We start from the raw sequence: 21,037 nt of genomic DNA on the forward strand, positions 1-21,037 counted from the left end.
GAAGTCTGTAGACATAATCTAATAATTTAGTATCAGAATCAAATCAAGGTCTTTTTTTATGCCTTTGCTAACAAACACTTTAAAGTACCAGTAAGGGTAGTGGGATATATTTTGAACAGAAATTTGTGTAATAAGTACTGAGCAACTAGGAAACGTTCTAACTCAAATATATGTCCAACAGAATACATAATGATAAACTCAAAAGGGAAAACAAAAATTATCAAGGGGTAAATAAGTAAGAAATTTTCTTTCAAAGAAAAAAAAATGTAGTGCAATCTAGTGCAATACCATATGTTAAGTCCATTTTGGAGTGTAAATCAGGATTGTGTCCTATTCCACCACCACCACACAATTATCTGGTAGTAAGAATTCACTGATACAGATCTTTTTATAGCATATAGTCCTAGAACACTATGAAATCATATTGCAGGTTGTTTTCTCAGCTGTCTGATTATTCTGTTTTATGAACCAGTTTTATTTGAAAGAGGCTTTCTTCTCTGTTTCAATCTGGTTTAAGGATCTGCAGTATTTCCATTACATTGAGCATCCTGCGATTTCTTGAGCAAAGCATGTTACAGAGGGTAGGACCTCAGCTTGTTTTTTAGTGCTGGGTACTAAATCTAGTAAAACTAGTAAGATGAAGCCCTCACTTATGTATACGCTGAGTTTGAAACCACTCCTGATTATTCATATTATTTATGATATATGCAGAATGTGACTTAGCAGCTTTAGCCTCGTTATGTTTAGCACAGCATACACAAGGAGAATAAAATGACAATCTGCTCTCTGAGTCATAGTCCTTGCAAAGACATGCCGGTCCCAAAGGGAGGCTTCATTTAGACATCCCCAACCTCAGAAAGAGTGAGGTAGTGATAGCAATTTCTCTAAACTGATAGGGGGATTGGTTTAATAAATGTTTATTCTGTCTGTCATTCAAATACTACAAATTTTCCCCATGGCTTACCTTAAAGAAAACATGCCATTTGCATCAATAAAGGGCATAAATACATCAATAAAGAGCTCAATAACATATATATTATATATGTATATATAATATATACATAGACATTTCTGCCCATATAGTAAAATCTTCAGGGAAATCACAGTCTTTTACAATCATAGAATCACAGAATCATCTAAGTTGGAAAAGACCTTCAAGATCACCATGACCAGGCACCAACCTGACCTACAGTCCCATCACTAAACTGTGTAAATTTACATGCCTATTAGAGGGGTTACTCAGTAAAAATTGTACCTCCTCAGCTGCACTTGTATCATAATCAAAGCAACAACAATAATAATATAGTTTTATAAGTTTACATCAATGCCGAAAGTGACAGAAAATGAGGATCTTAGAATGCACTAACTACATAATCAATATTAGGAGCATTTCTAGTGGATTTCAGTGGTTTTCAGATCAAGCTTTAAGGACAGGCCCTATATTTAATTTTCATAATTCTATGATGCTGTATAAAAATTGAAGGATTAGATACTCTGGTGCTCTGACACATAGCTGGATCTGTAGATTCAAATTTCTCTAGATTAAAGCAAGCTGACAAAAAATAATAATTTTAAAAATTGTTTTAGAATAGCATTAGATTGGTTCCATTAAAGGTCACATTTAAAAAATATTTATATTTCTTGAAGAAATGGCTTCATTTCAAATTATGAGGATGTCCTGGTTTCAGTTAAAACAGAGTTAATTTTCTTCCTAGTAACTGGTAGAATGCTATGCTAAACTACGACAGAGGAACAGATTTAGTTTAAAATTTCTTTATTAAGTACAATTTTATTTTGCTTGTTTCTTTTCTATTTTCTAACTACCAAAGATGTAGAATCAGTGTAAATGAGAAGAAACTCCAATAACATCATTAAAATTGCTTGTATGTAATGGAAATCAACCTATTTGTTGTAGATAATAGCAGCAGATACCTACAAGTCCTTAACTTTTCTATTCATGCTGGAAGCATTTTGGTTTGTATGTTCTGAGATTTGGTGGATTTTCCTCCTTCCACATTCTCTAAGATATAAACAAACCCCTCAGAAAGATGCTCTTTTTGGATGACTGTGTACTACCATGTGAAAATCAAGCTCCAGTGCATCACAAGTGTGGCATCATTTATTCAGAAATACTTTGAAAGATTGCGTTCTCCAGATTTTCTGCATAAATAACAAGGATCTGCTGGTTTTATAACTGCACTGAGTCCTATGATGCATAAGCCATGCTCTGAAACTATCAATTCAAGGAATTCGTATAGAGTCAAGAAGCTTTAAAGCTGTCTTGTTGACAGGAAGCATATTTTATAGTCTTTCACCTTTCCCACTGTGTAAGAAACAATTCTACACTGGTAGTTTAACCTTCATCTACAAAGAGCAATTGTTCTTTCTATGAAGCCTGCACTGTTTTCACTTCAGGAATACACCAAAGCAATTATTAATGGGAGAAGCTACACAAATAAATATATTTTTACAGCAAACAGTTAACTACAGAGAAATATTTAATTTTAAAGTAGAAAATTGATGACATCTGGGTGGGTTTTGGTTTTGTTTGATTATTCTGCTTCCTGCTTTAAATAATAATAATAATATATATATATATATATATATATATATATGTCTAGTGTATATCCTTAGATCTAACTGGTCAGACCCAGATGACAAATTGTATTTCAAGATCCTTTTTTTACAGGATTTTTTATCTTGAGGAGGTATTAATAGTAGTAATAAATAGTTCTGCAAGATTCATGCGTAAAGAAATTGAGACCAGTGTAAAAACAGTGTTGGGAGATGTCTGAGATCTGATATTTCCTTATTCTAGATGTATATATTTTCCAAGGGGATATCACATCAAATTATAATTATGATTATAAAGGAAAATTATAAAGAAAATTTTTCCAGGGTCCAAACCATTCCTGTGAACTGTCTCATTATTTTTATAATTCCTGTTGCTTTGAATTCTTTTGCCACCTGGCATCTTGGACTCGTAGGCAGGTTCCTCCAGCCTTGGGCTGGTACACAAAAAGTGAATAACACTTTTACCACATCCTCCTCCACTCCTCCAGCCACTTTATAAGCAGATATATTGCCTCACTCAAAACAAAAACAAAAACAAACAAAAAAAATTAGGCTGTGTTTGAGAAAGATGAACTATTAAGTCTGTGACTTCTGTTTTCACACAGACATCTTACTCTATTTGCAGGTCAGCAACCATATCTGTAACAGAGACAAGATATAAAATATATTATCTTCCTGACTCTTTCCCATGGACAGCTTCTTGCTCTGTGTGTCAATGATGTAAACTCTCCTGAAAGCCCTTATTCTCCTTAAGCAGTGTGTGAATAACCTAGGCACTAGCTCAGCATTATAAAGCACAGTCTGAGAGCCGAACTGCAGCAGTGCATGTGTCTGCGCCTTAGTAAATTTGTGAACATCGCCTGACTTGTTTAAGAAAAAACTATGCTTAGAAATATTAGGATTTGGAAAGACCTGCCGGGAAATTGAGTTATGCCAATATGAAAGCATGAGAGGAATATCCACAAAGTATTATTACACTGGAATTTATGGACAACAGTATATTAAGAAGGGCATTTAATTTATGCTGCGAAGAATCCGTATACTTTGCAATTAAGTACACAGAAGGAAAGATTCACCTTCATTGAAATCTAATTTTATCCACTTGGGAGCCTGAAAAATATTAAAAGTTATGCTTTTGTGAATCCAGTTATATAAGATAGGGATAATATTCTCTGGTCCATTCATGTCTCAGACACTCAGCTTTTCTGCATAGATATTGACTGTACATTGGAAGTACATGGCTCTTGACGAACATCTGTCCCTGTGCAGCCTGATCATATCTCTACCTGTGCTGTATGTAATTGTTTAAGAAAACAATGCAGCCCAGAAAGAGTGTGTCTATAGTATGAATATTGAGGATCCAGACAAGCACTTCAGGAATTTCCTTTGGAATAACTGTAATAGTCATACTTTTTTTTTTTTTTAATATTTTTTTTTTTTTTTAAGATCCAGCCTAAGTACATTCTAGGCTGATTACTTTCTCTCAAGATAAACCACTACTCACCAATCTCCTGAAAGAAACAAATAAATCAAATATGCTTAGTAATGAGTCTGCTCTTTGACTTTTTTGGAATAAAAGTAAGAAAGCTGAAAGTACATTTTCATTATTTCCAAAAGGCAGTGGTCACTCTGAAAAATCTAGGAAGATCTGCTCCAGAATTTTTGCAACTTCTGTTTCTCCTTCACTCATGCCCATAAGAATCATGAAGCAAGTTTGCTTTGCCTAGGAAACAGTTCAGTTCTCCTATGTGATTTACAAATAATGCAGCTTAAACAACAACAATAATAAAAGTTACTTATTGAAAAGAATTCAGAGAAGAATTACAGTATTTCAGAAAATATAATTCACTTGTCATATTAATGACATTTGTAGAAATCTCTAAGGAAAGACCAATTTAATTAATTCAAATTAAAAGTAGTTTAAAATATGGCAATGTGTTTTGGTAAAAAAAAAAAAAAAAAAAAAAAGCTTAGAATCATCGCTGCCACTGTAGGTAATTGAGTAGGTGTGAAAATTAACAATTGAAAAGTAAGAAATGTAAGCACATGTACTAAGTACCCACAAAATATGGTCTGATTTGAAAAGTCAGATATTTTGAAATTAGAGGTTAATTATATTAAAATAACAGTTAAACAGAATCATTATGAGTCCAAGAAGACCACAGTATACAAATAAAAGGTAAATGAACACAAATGAAAATCTGTCTATATATCTATCAAAACAAATGAAGGAGTACAAGAACAGATAAGAAATTGCTTTTGGCAGAGGATTTTGCCAATTACAGAACTAACCAACCATGACTGAATAACATCCATGCTTGGATGAAAGATCACTATCTCAAATCAAGTGCTGTAAAGGAGCCACAAATAGCTGTTTGCTCAATTCCCAAGTTATTTTACATGAGCTGAGCTCATCCCTCCATTCTTCTCAGCGGCCAAGCACATAATGGTGGTCATGCCATGAGGGGCCGCCGTGCCGTGAGGGGCTGCTGCCGTGTTGTGCTCACCCGGTGCTGTGTTCCTGCTTGACACCGTCAGCCCAGGCCTGAGGGCATGGCTACGACTGGGTGCCCTGCACCTTCTCAACCACCTGAGCTGCTGCTTCGGCCTGTCCTGCCTGCACTGGGCCATCTGCTTCCTCGACTTTCTCGGTAGCCACGGAGGGGCCTCGCAGGGTGGTGGCAAGCCCCTCTGTGGCAGCCGCAGGGCCGGCCGGGCCTGCCCCTGAGGGTTTCGCCAATGTTCCTCTTCTTGCCCTGTCCCCAATCTAGCTTGGAGCTGCAGCAGTTCGTGTCCAGTACTGTCCCGCCAGAGCCGCCCACAGCCCAGGAGGTGGCAGAGAAGCTCCTGCCCTGGAGAGTCCAGGAGCAGAAGGTCATGCTCTGCTGGGTGGACACCAGCTAGTGGTAGCAGGTGATCAAATCCCCAGATCGTTTTGGACACTGGACACTGTTTGAACTACTCTATCAAATGGGAGGCACCATTTTGCCATCTGAAATCTTAGTGCAGTGTTGGAGCCACCACGGGCACATCTTGACAAACATTTTGCATAGTGTGTTGAGTAAAATTAACATGTCAATAGAGGGTTCTCTAGCTAGCACAGAAGAAACTGCTGTGGTACAGTGGGTCCAACAGGAGCTGCCTACTATAGGGCACTGGCATCCTTCCATGCTTGAAGCATGGTATCATTCACCAAATGTTTGTGGAGCAGGCTCTGATCTGATGGAGTCATTCAGGCTCCTGCTGGTTTCTTGTGCTAATGAGGACAATGCAGACCAATCTGAAGTGGAACTCTCAGAAAGTCTATCTGAGCTGTACCAAAGAAAATTGAGTAAATATCTGCCACAGCTGGGCCAGGAGATAATATTAATAATAATAATATTAATATGGAAAGAGTCAGAAACCATCTCCTGAAGACAAGCAAAATGCTTAGACAACATCATGACTCAGAGAAGGAAACCAAAGTCAGAGAGTCAACTTCAGGTATTTTTGCGCCTTGAATTATGTCTTCAGTGCCCTTCAGTACAAAACACTCATGAAATGGAGCGTCTGTTAGAAGAGATGACAGATATGCTGCATATTTTATGTTTGACTGAAGACCCGGATAATCTTACAAAGTTTCTAGAGGAAATACTGGAATTGTATATGAATTCTATACTGAGGACCCTTGAAAAGGTCTGGGTACCCACTACAGGCTGGGTACACAAATACCACCGAAGCTGGCATCTGTTCTGCCTTCAGACTTCTTCAGTGATGATTCAGGAAATTTGATATCCAGAGTCTTTATCATCTGCCCTAACTCCCAGTGCTGTTTGCCTACTCACTGAGGGTGATCAGCTGGAGGAACTGCACACCCAATCTGCCAAAAAGAGAAGGAATAATATATTAGCCACACAGGAGCATGATTGAAATGTCATAGAACTTGCACCAAACTGAGATTCCCAAGATAGCCAAGACTCCCATCAGAAAGGAGAGAGAGCTCATGTTCTTACCTTGCCACTGAGAAATCCCAACAAATACTTTTGCAGAAAGGAGCAGTGCCAGAGGTTACAAAGGTAAGGAGGAATCTCTTCAATGAAGGGATACATTCACCGTCAAAAAGGTCTATGAAAAAGATGCCTAGAAGCCAGTCAGTATCTGCTGTGGAAGGCCTAAGAAGCAAATGCTCTGATGAAGGTGCTAAAGATCATTATAAGTTACTGCCCAAGAGAGTTGCAGAAACACCAGTACATAAACAGGTCTCTAGGAGACTACTTCATAGGCAGATCAAAGGCCAGTCTTCTGATCCAGGCTGTGATGCTGGTGTTGTAGAAGAGTCTCCAGAGAAGGCCATATTTAAATCAGGTTTAAGAAGAAGTCCATGCATCAGACAACTGTCTTTGAATAGGATCCACTTTGATGTTTTCTATTCTGCGACACAGCCCATCTCACAGAATTCACAGCAAGTCCACCACAGACGAGAAGAGAAGAGCTGCACTCAGCAGGATTTAGCAGACATTAAGCTGCACTCCAAGAGCCCCACTGTCCAGACTCCAAAGAGATTATTTTTTTTATTTATTTTTTTTTTTTTTAGTGAAGTTATTGACCTGTGTAGCCCTGCAGAGCACTTATTTGGAAGGAGGAGAACAAGAAAAGATTCTTTAAACTTAGAAAAGCTGACTCTGTGTCAGACTCCTAGAAAAACACTCATAAATCTGCACAGAAGCTACTCAGTCCTGCCAGTAAAGTACCAAGAAGATCACCTTGCATTCCACAAAACCTGGAGAAAACTCACAGCAAAAGTCCAGCTGCTAAGCAGACTGCAGCTAAGTGTTTGGGAAACTACTTTTGTCATCCTGTGCAAGGGGTCAAGTCACTGTGTGTGTTAATGTAAAGTAACAGGCTTCACTTACTACAAGTAATGCCAAAGGATTGTACTCCACAAGAGAAACTTTCCCCTCCTTGCAAAGAGGCTGGCTTAGAAATGCCAGAACATAACAACTGATTAAATGATTCATTACAGAGATGAAGAATAGGAAAAGTAGTCTGTAGTGACTTACTTCCTTACATCATTCCGTTGAATTTCTATGAATTATATTCACCTTCCTTCTGTCTTCCATGCTTGCATAGAATCTGACCAATGTCCACATGATGAAAATGTTTTGTTACTTTTTTATTCCTCTGAAAAAAAAAAGTAAGAAATGCAGAGATTTCATAATAATTATCATAGCACTGAACTTATATTATGAAAAAAAATGTTAAAATGGGATTTGCCCATTTTAGCAATCAAGGGAAGACTGGTGTAAGGAATTATCAAATAAAATTTGACACTTTATAAGCCACGTCAAATGCTGCCTTCACAATTGTCTGTCTTAAATCATCTGGTCTCATTGGAGTTTTTGGTTTCCCTAATAAAAGATGCTTAAAACTCTAGAAATTAAGTCAAACTGACCTAGAAAAAGACTTCTGAGGGTGTGGGGGGAAGGAAAAGACAAAAAGACAAAGGAAAAGAGAAAAAAGGGAAAGCAAAGGAAATAGAGAAAAAGAAAGGTCAGTCTTAACTGTTGATAGATATCCCTCATTGTAATTGTTTCTGAGGGTCTTATTCATCAGTCTTCTATGAGAATATTACGGGGAAAATTGAAGGCACTTCATCACCACAGCCTCCATTCTACTGCAGATGATCCATTTCATGTGCCATACCAGAATCATAAGTTGGACTGCAGCCTAGAAAAATACTTAAGGAGAGAAGGGTAACCGCCAATTATCATGATCAGTTTGAAAATGACAAGTAGATTTAATTTTTGAAAAATGCTGGCACTTCTATTTTATTTATTTATTTATTTTTGTTTAATTTGTCAAAGCAGAACAAAATAAAAATATAAGTGTTTGAAACATTTCATATTGTTTCATTATTGTTTCCCTTCCAGTATCTTCTCTGAAAATCCCAGTTAGGTCAGAACCACCTTGTCAGCTAACTGTCTTGCAAGGAACCAAACACTCTGGAGAGAACAACTTGACATACTTGGAACAAAAATAATCAGGAGGAAATTAAATGAGACTAGGAGGTTTGAAGTTACTCCACAATTTATAAATTGAATTAGGAATAGAGTTACCTGCATGTAAAAGGATCAGACTTCAGAGCAGGATGAAGTACTTTTTATTCCCCTCAGCTGCTTCAGATGACTGACTCATTAAACATACTGACAGGTCCCTATGTTTTTATATATATGTATCATATATATATATTATATATACATATATAAATGCAGAGATGTGCATAGGGTAAGATACCCATACAGGGGTATCTTACCTGTTGCTTCTGCTACATATGGACTATGTAGCAGAAGCAACAGGTAAGATACCCCTGTATTGCACCAAACTTCTTGTCTCTCTCATTCTAGACCAGTATTTTATTGAAGAACTTTTATTATGGCCCAGGCTTATTATCAAAATGTTTGTGTTTCCAAAATATATTTTCCTTATGGTTTACTAAGGCATTTATCTGCTGTGAAATCTCATCACTGGTTAATGCTCTGAAAGCATTTCTGAAGTTGAAAAAAATACCCCAATTGTAGCTCAGTTGTTTGTTTGTTTTTGTAGGTGGAATAAATAGATTAGTAGCAATTGCTACCACAGTCTTTCATGCCTACTTTGTATTGCAAATTGTTTACCAGATGCTCCCTTTTATTTCTTTTATTTGATAGCCATCAATAAACTTTCCTAAACTTTCTTGTGCTGATGTTAAGCAAAAATATCTCCGGTGGAGCCAGTGTCTGTACATTAGCGGAAAGTGGGAATGAATGGGAAAGGTGTCTTATGCTCTTTGCAATAATGTTCAGTACATTACGTACATTCCATTAGTCTGGAAGGCACTTCTCAAATGTCCAAAAGGAGAATCTCTCTTCAGAATAACACAAAATAGGCAAAAACTAAAGAAGGAGATGAAAGAAGTAATGTGTGAGGTCATTTTGCATGAGGTCATTGTAACCATGAAGAGAAATGGATTCTTCTTAAATTTTATTACTGGAGAAAAGGAAATTTTGTACCTGAAGCCAAGACAAGGAGAAAGTACTTCACAGTGGTGAAAAGGCTGGAAAGAGCAGTGACACTACTGAAAGACAAAGACAGCTAGGGAGAAATAATACTGTGAAAACCATGAAAATGTGTTATAGAATATGAAATTTCTATCTGAGATGAATTCCAGACTTAGCAGATGTGCACTGAATTACCAAATCTCAAAATTTCATATGTAGAATTGGGTGACTCCTTTAGTCTACCTGTATCTGAGTTTTCTATCAGTAAAATGAAAATTAAAAGATGAGAACCAAATAAATTTAGCTCAGACAGGAAGGAAAAAATGTATCTTGCAAGACATATGGAGTAATTTTAGTAATCCTTCTAATCTATTCAGAGGCTTTAGCTGAAACACTTTCCTCAGTGTTGCACAACAAACTTTAAAATGGTTGTGAACAGTTGGAAGGAGTCCAAAGAATAAAGGAAAACAATTATAGAAAGAAGTATCGCCCCAAGAAAGACAGAAAAAAAATGCAGTTGTTGAAACTTGAGATAATACAAAACAAGACAACTATACAAATGTATAAGGGGATCAGAAAATAATAAATAAAATTATGTGTTCTCCATACCTGTAGTGGATAATGAAGGACAAGTGTAGGTTGTATGAGAATGCTGCAAAATCTGCATTACAGGAGATCCTTATCTATGAGTTTGGCAAATATCAGCCAGGAATAATGTGCTTCAGGAGTTGCCACTGACTTTAGTGAAACAAAAATTATATATAAATATATATGTATTTATATTTATATGTATTAATTATGTATTTATATTGGCAACCTATGGGATGCCAATATAAATACATAATTAATCATCAAAACATATCATCAAACCAGATGATCATCAAACCAGATGATCTTTAAGGTCCCTTCCAACCCAAGACATTCTATGATTAAAATCTGGTGTTTTGTTCATTGTTTAAATTTATGAATAATTCAACATTCAAAAGATGTTGGCAATGCCATCACATAGGGAATGTCAGTTTCCTGAACTGGCCTACAGGAGAAAGCTATCCTTCACTTCATCTGTTTTGTAAAAGGAAATTAATTTTGTTACACAACTACTTCCTTCTTTAATATACTTTGAATGCATTGGTGTTACTGAGGGAGATGCCTCATCAAAATCTGCATGTTTTATTTTAGATTTAAACTTACAAAATTTACAGGTTTTTGTTTTTTGTTTTTGTTTTGTTTTTTAGTCCAGTAAATTGGAAAATAATGAGAGATATAACACTCTTTCTTCCTCGTTATTGAGGGAATTGGACTATTAATAATTTCTTCATTATTTAAATTTAATCTAGAGGTATCTTCAAATACATCATTGTTTTTGTTAAAGGAAAGAAAGCAAGCTTTGAATTTCAAAGGTGAATATTGCAAATAGTGGGTCATTATGGTCAAAACAGTTTTTATTTCCTTTAAGAGATTAGTCTACAAGACACAAAGATTTTAATTATAAAGTACAGACTGCACAATAGAAAACCAAATTTTGATAGAGCGAATTGCTAGCATACTTCTAAAGCTTCATTCATGAAAGACATAAGGACTCGACCATATCCTATTTGTACATGTAGGAATAAGAATGTCTGTGAAAAGAAATGCAAAGTCAACAGGACCTTGAGAAAGAACTGACAGAATAATCTTTCAGAAATAACTCCTCTTCACTGAAAGGAATCTCTTCGCTCAGGCTACCTCTGACTTATTTTCTCCCTCTTAATGCTAAGAGTTTCATTTTGTGTAGTCAGCTGCTCTCAATGGAGACAGCAAGTGTTCCCTGTGCTGAGTGGGTGATGTGCCAGTTGCATTCAAGGAGGCATTGTCTTCCCTGCTGAGGGATCCATCACTTGCCACTGCTTTAGATATCATAGAATCATAGAATATCCTGAGATACTAGCAGCCACACCTCAGGGTAAGAGCTCCTTCCCTTCAAAGCTTGTATTACCAAGGAGTTGTATTACCTAAGTTTCCAGTCTCATTGTTTCTTTAAATCCATTTTATCTGTTTTCAGACTGCATATTACTTGCAATAATCAGCGTAGCCAAGAATTAGATAAAGACCCAGATTTGTACAGTCAGATCACAGAATCTAAGGGAAAACTTGTGGAGAAGAAAAAAAAAAAAAGTAAGGCCTTTGAGCAGTCTCAGAAGTTTCTGCAGTTTTAAATGTATTTTATATCTATGTCTTTGCTATTTGATAAGGAATTAGATAGGTAGAGTCACTGTCCCTGGAGGTGTTTAAGGAAAGGTTGGGTGTGTTACTTAGGAGCAGTGGGTGACATCAGTGGTAGGGGGGCAGTTGTACCAGATGATCTTGGAGGTCTTTTCAAACCTTCATGATTCTATGACTTTATGTTCTCTCATTCTGAGGACAGGAAGCACAGATAATCCCATTTGGCTAAACTCCCTTTCCATTCCTAAAACCAAGAAGCCATGGTTTCCCTATCTAAAACCAATAAACCTTCAGAATGTCATGCCCAGACTGCACCTATGAATTATTTCAGACCTCTATCCCAAGCATTTCCAAGAGTGCTTTTTGGGATGGGCCAAAATCTGAAGATATGAATAGTCATAGACTCCTCTACTCGTCAAGAAATCATTTTAGGATTGCTAATAAAAACTGGTTGTCCACTTAGTATCCTCAAATATCCATGACAAAAAACATATTTTGTTCTCTGGAATAGTATGGCAAATGTGATTTTGTATGTATGGCAAATGTGATTTTGTAATTCCTTTGTGTTCCTGGTTGTTTTTGCCAAGGTGATGTTTATCTAAATATTAGATTTGTACAAATGTCTGACTGTTCAGGACCTGAAAATAAACCCTAAATCAATATGTGCTTCCAAACTAGCTTGTTTGGCCACAGTATTTCAGGACATTATAAAATGTCTGCTGCAAGTGGTCTTACTGATGCGAATCAGATATTTCCTTCTATGCTTTTAATTTTTAAGATTTGGGGCAGGAATAGATCACTCTTTCCTATGTAATTCTGACTTGTTTAGACTCAGCTAAAGTATTAAATTGAGGTACATTTGAAAAAGGAAAGATTAGCCCTCTGGTTTGTTGAGTAAAACACTGACAAAACAGAGTGAACATTATTTCATCAGCCAGAAATATATTTTCTCTCACACATGTGGAATGGGGCCAACAAATAATCTGGGCAATTAGACTCTAACGTACCTATTCATAGGCAAACAAGAGGAAATAGTTAATAAGTGTCTGTAAATAAATTGCTGTTTTTTCAAAACAGATTTCAAATGAGTAAAATGTTTTACTTGCTCCTACCTCTATCTCTATACCTCTCAGCAATGTATATGACCTGAGCAAAATCAAGTTCCATACATTAATTTATATGGCATTGCACAGGAAAATCTGGAATGGTTTATTACTTTTCAAACATGTACTTTTCATCATTACTTATTATTCGTGGCATTAAAAGGTATCCAGTTAACATATAAATGTTCTGTACCTAACACAAGAAACATATAGATTCAATGTGTTAATGTATTGGGATCACAGGATACTTGTCCCAATGTCTAACACAGAACACTTCTAAGAAACATCCTTGTAAGGCTGCCAACAACTTTTGTATAGATCCCTGTGTTCTTCAAGGTAAGTCTTTGTACTTTTTAGCTGTGTAGACCAGACTAATAGTAACCATTAATTACTTCTCAGTGGGTTATCGTACCTCAGCTGAGCTATGGTAACCCACTCTGAAGATACTTTCTTGTCCTAAAACCATAAATAATATATATTATCTCACATTTGCCACAGCCTAAAAATACATGTACAGACAGTCATTTACCATAGCTAGGCTGATGAATGGTAACTTAGTAACTAGCTGTAATTTGGTCATCACTATAAGTCCACTTTTTATCTCATTTTCATGTTTGTGAGGCAAAGTGTTTTGTGTCCTGCAATTAATAACATAACTGTTCACCAGCACAGAAACTCTCAGATATTCATTTGGATCTGTATTACAGGTTCTGTTTCAATGGTGAATCTCCCAGAAACCTCAGTGTTATTTTTACTTCCTTATACTGAAAGGAAATTTCCCCTAAATCATTAATTCTTGGCCTAAACTCTAGGGACTGGGAGAAGAGCCATAATTGGAGGGAAGGAGGAAAGATGGAGAGAAGACATTTAAAAAAGCTCTGAGTCAGTAGGTGACCTTATTATATGAAATCCTAAGAAGATGAAAGAAATCACTGACCTGAAAATGAACATAAAAGGGTGACGATTAATAAACTGCAGTCACACAAAAGAGAAAAAAATGCCTATATCTTCAATTTGCAACTATAAATGATATCAAAGGAGACTGTCTTATTTCTCTTAATAAAGGAATGAGTCTATATTGCTATCACTTATTATTAGCTTCTTTATTTGCATAGTACTAGGCAATTTGCATTAAGAACCTATTTTTCCCTCCTCTATTTTGTTTGTTTTTCAAATGAATTTACGTTCACAGTGGGAGACAGCATGAGAAACCTTGGATTTAACCACAGAGAATAGCAAGCAGTAGGCAAATTTCCTTTTTTCTCCCCTGCTGACTTGCCAGAAGAAAAAAGATTGCTCAGCCACTGTGCACATTCAGTTCTCGTCATCTGTAGTCTCAACAGGGGGGTCAGTAAAATGTCAGTGGGATTGCCAGTTAGCATTAAACACGCTGCTGACTTTTTTGGGGGGTGTGTGTATCCTTAGGTTTAATTCTCAATTCAAAAGCCACACTGCTGCTCTGCTGTTTACAGGCTATCATCTCACTAATTTGTATTTGGTTGATTTGCAGTCTTCTCCTAGCTCCTTTACATTTTTGTCTCTTGGGAAACCTCCAGGGCAGGAATGTCTCCACCTTTGTGTCTGCAAAGAGCTATATATTAGGATCTCATTTAAGCAAAAAATATACACAAATCTTCTTCATCACTCACGGACACAAATTGCCTCTACCAGACTAGAATTATCAATACATGTTAGCCCCTGAGCCCCTGTTTAACTACATTGTACCATCATAATGCTGGATTTGTGTTGCTATATTGAGTGTTTTGACAGCACTGATCACACCTCATTCACTTTTTTACCTCTGTACAGACTACTGATGTTTTTTTTTCTTTTTTTAAAAAAGTATTAGCTTGCTTAAGAAAGTGATCTGATGTAATGAAATATGTACCTGCAGAGCATGGGACACTGAATAGATGCTACATAATACTGATCAGAGAAACCATAACTTCTGTAGGTGGATAATATTCCACAATAAAAAACAATGCGTGACTTTCCCTTAGAGTAGTCCAATAAATAATAGATCATTCCTTGCAAATGAGCCCAGATTGGGCAGACAGGTTATAAGCATGCCATGATAGCAAATTAAATGTACCTGGAATTATTCTCTCTCAATGAGTCCTGCTCATAAGTTTTGTTACTCCTCCAAAACTGCACATCTCCATGCAAACTCCCTATGGGCTAAAACAACACCAGAGATGTGTAATTTAAGCATATGTACAGGCAGGTTCCAATGTCTGGAAGATTTCCAAACGCTGTTTAATTCATTAGTATAGGTGTTAATAAAGTGTCTACAAGCCGTAGAAGACTCCAGAGTTTTGGTAATCAAGCAATTTGCATTAAAGAATATGTTCAAGTGCTTGTAAGTAGTTTTGGGATCCAGCTATTCTCAACTTCTAATAAAAGCCTCTGACTACTGAGCTATTCAGCAAATGAAGTCTGCATGCAGCTGTATTCAGATAGAGGACAAAGCCTTTCTAAACTAAAACAGCGTGAAACAAACACTCCAATACTGATAAAACCACCTGATTTTAGGAACTTAGCTAAAGGCTTACCTTCTGTAGGTTCTTTTCATAGTTACAGGGTGTAAAACTTGCATGGGACTTACATCTTCACCTAGAAACACAAAGTCCCATAAGGTACTGGGAGAGAGCCCAGAGTGACTAAATTCCTCAGTAAGTATCACAACTAAATACTAAAACTTATATGGAATGATTCCTCTTTTTATGTCACAGGGAAAAACTGCTCATATGATTTCAATCTAATTGGAATTGAATTTGTTTATTGATTGATTAACAACATTAAAAGCCTATCAGTTAATTATTTATCTGGCATCAATATTAGCAGTACAGCAAATAAACCACAACACTAGACATTTACAAAATATTAAAAATATCTATAAATTTGTTAACTGCGAACAAGCCCTTGTAGAGTCACATTTGCATTATGAAATGGTGTCCCTTGCATCCTGCAAGCTGGCACAGGTTGCTCTATCTTTAAATCCTCCTTTTAATCTGACTTATTTTTTTCAAAAATGTCTCTGTTTAACAGAAAAAAAATTTTCTGTTTAATCTGGTTGATAGTTCTTTTCCCTTCCAGGGTTAGTTATTCAGGAGTAAAAACCCTTTTAAAATAGCTTTGAGTGTCTTGTACATACACATTCTTGTCTCACCAGTTTTTGTTATGCAGACCACATCAGATAGTGGGGGAGTCTGTGAATTCCCCCTCTAATCCCACATAAACCATTTGTTTATGTAGCTCACCTGGTACATGCTATGGAAAGAAATGATAGTTAGCAGTATTTGCAGATGGCATTGTTGACATGAAAAGAAGAAATCCAAGAGCAAAATAGGTGCTGTATGTGCTAAAAGCTCACTTTGCATGTTGGTTTTATATTGCTTACAAACCTGGGCCCTGACAAATGAGCAGAAACTGTTTTGGTGAAATTAATTGTGACTAACAGTGAATAACTGGATACAGAAAGTCAAATTCTCTGATAATTTTATTCATGTTTCACGTATATTGCACTAGATAGGAATGGATTGCTTTTTCTTTAGTTTCTTCTGAATAAATGTAAAAATTAATATATAAAGAGGTCTCATTTTAGACACATGCTTTATTCCATTTGTGATTTCCAGTCAATGCTTGCCATGGATAATTAGGTGGTCTAGCATTAAATTCTGTTAAGATTAGCAATTTATACTTCCAGTACTTATTTTAAATTAAATGTGGTTATGCACACGTGGGTGTATGTGAATGTGTGTATATTAGAAAGAGAATCCCACACACAGGACATGATTCCTTCCCCTCTCCACCACCACCCTCCAAGAAAAGCAGCTACTGGTTCTTTCTTAAAAAAAAAAAAAAACAACAACAACTGAACAAGTCTGAATTTGAGGTACAACATAAAGTAAGTGACATTGCTGGAGGAAAAGAAATAAATAATAAGCAGGTAAAACCAGAATATCAGAAGTGACTATTGGGCAGGAGTGCTGTCTGCTTTAAAGTGCCTGAAGTCCCTGTCAGTTTAGAGAAAAACAAATGAAAATACCTATTTACCTGGTTCTTTAGCGCAAACCCTAAACGACTTCACCCTGCTTTAGGTCCTCAGGCAAAAACAGAAAATGTCAAGACTGAAGAAGATGTGCTGAGACTTATGACCAGAAGGTTTTCAAGCTGGAAGGCAGAAAAGGATCCCTTTGTGGTTGAAGAGGCAGAGTAAATTGCACATGCCTCAGCCTTGAGAGCTTTGGGTTTGTTTGTTTCTGAATTCAAGAGGCTTTAAACAAACCCAAAACAAACAAACAAAAAACATTTTTTTTTCTTATTTTGTCCCCTTCTCTTTGAAAATAATAAAATGAAATCATTTTCATTAATCTAGTCAGGTTTTTCTGGCTGTGTGATTTATTAACCAGAACCTGGGTTAATGATACACTGTTTGGGACTAAGATTTATCTCCAAGTCTCTAATTAATAATATTTTTCTTCCCCTTGTGCAAAATTCTTTATGGAGAAAAAGATTATTGTTATTTTTAAATTATTACATTGTAAGCTGCAAATTAGAAACCATCTATGTCCTTAGTCTGCAAGGTCTAGAAGCAGGCTGAAAGTGAAATCTCAAAAACCCCATTGACGATATAGGATGGAAAGAAGAATGCTATAGGATATAGCTGTAGGAATAGAATGATATAGAATGTTATAAGGATGGAAAGAGTACCTTTGTTCTGCATAAGATAGACACAGGCTAACACACAAGCTGTTTCTGATCATTATGCTTCCTTTTCACCAGTGGATAGGACTGGCAGTAGTTCAGACATAAAGCAGGTATAAATGTTCCAGCTGTAACTAGTAGGAAAATTGATTATATTGTTTGTGTTATATACAAGTAACACCTTTAGGAGGAATCAACAAGATTTCTCCTGAAACAACAGTTAATAGGCTAGTTAATAACAGCAGGCAGTAAAGCAGTCCGTCACCTTGGAGATTCTCACACAGGAGAATTCTCAGCAGATTTCTCCTGGGAGGGGTAAGGAAAAAGGATGACACCTCTTCACAGAATTGTCTAGGTTGGAAGAGACCTGAAGAACGAGAGACCTCAAGATCAAGACCTCTTGTGCCCTGCTTTTCTTGTTCACAAAAAATACATTTCAGAAGCATCAGAAAAGTTTGTCCTCTCTCACAAATACTTGAGTTTTGGTTTTTAACCATTGGATTAAATACTGGTATACAACCATTCCATATTATTTGTCTCCAAAACATACTTTAAGAGAATTTCTGATTTAGGTGAAAGCACAGGAGCAGTTTAGGTCACTGAATAATCATTGAAGAGAGCAGTCAGCTAATGTACTTTTTATTATTTATTTATTTACCTATTAGTATGAACAAAATGTTATGTATTCCTGGAAGCAGCAACCGTTTCCAGAATCAATACATCTTATACATCTTGTCCAGCTGTGGACCCAGCTACAGCATACATCTCTGCCTCTGGCAGGGATGGCTGGAAAATGGTGGGCATGAACAGTGCTCCCATGAGGGTGATTTTTCTAGTCTTTCATCTGGTGCAATTTATTTGCTTGGGTTTGAGTTGCCTATTGTTACCAGTTTTCTAGGTGATGTGAGAATGTTGCAGTTATATGTCAAACTACAGATTTAGTTTAGACAAAAATGGGTGTCTGGTGATACACATCTCAAAATCTGCTGTTGGTAGATGGCTGGAGGGCTGTTGTTTCAGGCAAGAGATCAGTGAAAGGTTTGGGATGATTTGCCTGGTGGTAGTAGTAATTATACCAATAGGACTGGAGTGACTCACAATCCTGGCAGTAAGCCAGACCCTCTTAAGTCTGCAGGGAACCTAAAGGTCACTCAGTTTTCAATTAATTGGTTTCTGGGGGCTCGCACTTTTCTGTGGCTTCCCTAAACTCTTAGGAGGGCTTACTTTTCTGCCTGTGCTACTTTCTGTTTTTATTGGCTTTCTAAAATCAAGACGCACCCTTCCTCTTTATTGTACTTGTTCTTCCCTGAAATTTCAATAAGAGCACAAAGGCTACATTTGAATGTCCTTATCTTTATGCAGATGTACTTTTATCTTTCATTCTCAAAAGTCCTAAATAGCAATATTGATTTAAATGTCTCTTTGTGATACATCTTGATAAGATGAGATACTTGTGTATTTCTTGACAAGGTGATGCAGACAGCAGACACAGAGTCTAAATGAAACACTGGTGGACATCACTGTTCTGGTTTTCATTGTTATCAGATTATTCAGCAAAGCAGGTTAACCAGTATTTTGAATTTCTTCTAGGTGGGAATAAAAGGAGTAAAATGACTTTACTAAGAGGTGGAGATGGGGGTAATTTTTCATGCAGCTTGACCCATTTTAAAGTCATATTTTTTTTCTAAATCATCCTAAGAAGTGTGGTATCTATGTCTGTCCACAGAGTATGCAAATAATTATGATAAATTGTTTTATCTGAACACCTACATTTTACATTACTGAAAGTGGACATGAGACGTACATGTACAATAAACCAGTTGTGCAAGTATATTTGAACATTGGCTTCATAGATCCCAAGAGAATGATATGAAACATTGTTGTGCAACTATAATCACCTATAGACTATTGGTCACTAAGATTGAAATAGGGAGTGGTTTGTATTTCTTTGGAAAATATTGTAAATATTTTATTTATATAGGAAAGAAGAAACAGTACGACTATTATAGAAAACAAAGTTTGTGGGGCTCTCTACAGATGGAGGTGAACAATGTGAACCAAAACATATTATACTATTGCCAAAAGCTGAGCGCTGAATCTTGTGTCCTGTGTGAACCTTTAATGCTGAAGTATGAAACTCATGTGATGAAGTATGTGACCACATCTATCAGTTAACACTAAGCTCAGACTCATGGAGTTTTATGTTTGACCCACCAAGGAAGACACAAGACAAATAGTCTCACTCTGGTTTATAAGCACTTCCAGGGAATCCATCCACATTTTTCTGGTTCTCTGTTTTCCTATGCTTGTGGGACAACAGTGCCTATAGACAAAATATCCTCTAAACTGAACCACTCTGTTAATCCATAAAGAAAATCTCACCAATAAAAACAATGACTATGACAAGTCCAACATGAGTATAACTTCCCAAGCTATGTTTTGGAGAGTAGCTAAATGCAGCATTCATAAAACTAAAGTGTCCTTCCACGTACTTGCCAACCCATTAAGAGGAGTGGTTACAATTGAATAAAATCCCTCACCACTCCATCCTGATAACTCACCCCTTCATCAAACCTAGCTGAGAAATCTAACATCCAGTTCAATTAAAATAAAAAACTGTTCCTTCCTCCTTTTCATACTAATCTGTTAAGGCACTAAGAGGATTTAAGAGGATGTGAAGTAAATGGATTTTTATACTCTCACTGGAACAACTCTAGCTGAATTTCAAATTCTTTAAAGCTTGAGTTCCAGTGTAATGTGATCATTGTTTTTAGGACTTCAGGGAAATGTTAAGAGAGGACTTCTTCCCAAATTTTAATTAAATAATAATAGAAATAATATCCAAGAATCAATATTGTTCTTTTTAGATTAGCCTTTATTTGTTACTGTTGTGCTTCGATGGGATTTGGATGTGCAGATGGTTTTATATCTTCCTGTTTATTTAGGCAGAAGGCTTTGTTTCTCCTCTTCCTACACATGGCCATTAATCCAGCCCCTGAATAAAATATTTCTGTTTCCAATGCTATACCACAGCAACTGAGAAAGAAGGAGAAAATCTAGGGGGAGAAATTTTATTTATTTATTATTTATTTTATTTATTTTGTACTTATTTATTTAGCATTTATTTTTTATTTAGTATTTATGTATTTTACAATTATTTTATTTATTTATTTTTATTAATTATATATCCCTATATATATAATTGTATTTATTTTATATTTATTCTCCCCAAGGAAAAAGATGATCTGTTATCCCAAAAAGCTGGTTTCTGATTTAAGTCCATTTTCTGTTTCCTCTGTGACAACCATGAGAACAGCCTGTTTAAGGTATTTTAGGGCTTCAGTTGTTCATTGAAATGAGGAAGTCAGATACAAGCAGCAATATACAGCATGAATGGTTAAATTTCAGTTACTGCAAACTATCCCTATAAGACAG

The 21,037-nt window shown here is 36.2% G+C and overlaps 1 long non-coding RNA gene and 1 pseudogene across 1 annotated transcript; one reads left to right on the forward strand and one right to left on the reverse strand.

The window, feature by feature from the left end:
- Positions 1-5,960: 5,960 nt before the first annotated feature.
- LOC106017926 (treslin-like) lies at positions 5,961-7,558 on the forward strand (annotated as a pseudogene).
- A 5,156-nt stretch (positions 7,559-12,714) lies between these two features.
- On the reverse strand, positions 12,715-17,730 carry LOC106017949 (uncharacterized). The gene is made up of 4 exons (XR_001191736.4): positions 17,609-17,730; positions 16,952-17,068; positions 15,448-15,508; positions 12,715-14,476 (listed from the first exon to the last, which is right to left on the reverse strand). It is a non-coding gene; the product is annotated as an uncharacterized lncRNA (long non-coding RNA).
- Positions 17,731-21,037: the final 3,307 nt, after the last annotated feature.

The sequence above is a fragment of the Anas platyrhynchos genome, chromosome 4, assembly GCF_047663525.1.
Source record: "Anas platyrhynchos isolate ZD024472 breed Pekin duck chromosome 4, IASCAAS_PekinDuck_T2T, whole genome shotgun sequence".
Taxonomy (NCBI): Eukaryota; Metazoa; Chordata; class Aves; order Anseriformes; family Anatidae; genus Anas; species Anas platyrhynchos.